We start from the raw sequence: 1,960 nt of genomic DNA, 5'->3' as shown, positions 1-1,960 counted from the left end.
CGAGTTATAGATATGTGACTGAACAACTTGCTGAGGTAACTGCTGAGCTTGACACATTAAAAAACAAATTTGAAAATGCAGATTTTACTTTTAGAAAATTTGATGTGTCAAGTGAAGTAGTTGCATCCATGATAGAAACTAATTTGAAATTCAAAGAGAATCAACAAAAGGGTTTAGGATATGACAAAGTGCCTCCTCCTTATAATCATAATTATCAGTTTAAGCCATTGTCTAAAGAAGAGCTTGACAGAGAACCATTTCTTAAATATGGATTTGTGTCAGGAGGTAGTATTAATGTTGAAAATACTAATGTTTCTACTTCCCATGCATATCAATCTTTAAGTCAATCAAAGCAAGAAGCTGACGGATGTGTTTCTAAAAATAAAAAAGTTTCTGAATTTGTTGTTTCTGTTTCAAAAAATGACTCTTTTGTTTCTGATGTTAAAATCAATGATACATCTTGTGATACTTCTGCATCGGATCATGTTGATTTCAATTTTTTTTGACATATTTGATGATTTGTTTGATAATCCTGATGTTCCTGAATTTGATGTTTCTGTTTCAAGCACATCCACTTCACCAATCACACAACCAGATTCACCCTCACCTATCATACAATCTGATTCTTGCACATGTTCTTGTGGGAAAAGTAAGGGTGTCAGTAAAGAAAGTAAATCAGACAAAGGCAGTACCAGTTACAATAATAATAAGCAAATTTGTTTTAACTGTGGTACTGCCGGTCACATCGCTAGGAATTGTCCGAATAGGGCATTTGTGCATTTTTCGTCTCAAAGAGGAGAGAACGAGTCTCGAGGAAGGTCTTTAACTAGAAAGTCCTCGAGATATCGCCCTCGAGATGATGATTGGAAGGCTAATCAAAACAAGAAAAGGGCAGTTTTTCAAAAGAACAAACAGGTTTTCAATAATAAAGTCACAAATAGTTTGCCAAAATCGAACAAGGCTAAGCCGAGGTCGGTTTCGTCAAAAGCAGATCTGAATCTTCAACCAATTCTGGTAGAAAATCCAAATGCGCAAAGCAAACTGAAAAGAAAAATGTTTCAAAATCACCTGTGAGTTTTCAAAAACCTAAATACCAGTGGGTGCCCAAATTAATTTCCAACCAATCATCGTCATCCTCTGAAAGTATTTTAAATGATGATTCAACATCAAAAGGTTCAAAAGATAAATCTGTGATCGTAGAGGGTCAACCCAGGAAAGTAATGACCTGGGTTCCCAAATCTAAATGATTCCGCTCATTTTGCAGGGACAGTTGCGGAGGAATGTCGTCAGACCTTGGTATGTCGACAGCGGCTGTTCCCGGCATATGACAGGAGACATCTCCCAATTGACCGACATTCAAACTTTTAATGGGGGATTTGTTTCCTTTGCGGGCGGAGAAGGCGGAAAAATCACTCAGAGAGGAACTGTGACAAACGGAGCGCTGAGTTTCGAGAACGTCAACTTTGCTCCCGAGTTAAAGCACAGCTTGTTGAGCGTCTCTCAGATTTGCGACAAGAGTTATTCAACGCATTTTACTGATAAAGAGTGTCTGATCTTAAAGCCAGGCATTGTCATCCCGGATGAGTGGATTCTTGTTAAATCAAATCGGGATGGAAATGCATACATCATCGACATGAATAGCAACATTCCTGAGCAAGTCACCTGCCTCTTTTCAAAAGTCTCAGAACAAAATGCTATGCTGTGGCACCGACTGTGACAACCCGAAATTTATTCCGTCACTGTAACCCTTTCCGTTAATAAAATTTATTTTATTATTAAAATTGTCCATTAACTTTTAAGTTAAATAATTCATCTAGGGTTATTGTCATAATTTCGTACGTGTAGGAAATCAATAAAATCACATATAATACCCTCGATAATCCTCTGGAATTTTTTTTTCTAGTTTACGACTAAGTCGGGTTACGGTCATTTAATCGGGTAAAATCTTAAACTCCGTTTA

The sequence above is a fragment of the Lactuca virosa genome, chromosome 8 (assembly GCF_052849685.1).
Source record: "Lactuca virosa cultivar CGN04683 chromosome 8, Lactuca_virosa_CGN04683_v6, whole genome shotgun sequence".
Taxonomy (NCBI): domain Eukaryota; kingdom Viridiplantae; phylum Streptophyta; class Magnoliopsida; order Asterales; family Asteraceae; genus Lactuca; species Lactuca virosa.
This window is presented reverse-complemented; position numbering follows the sequence as displayed.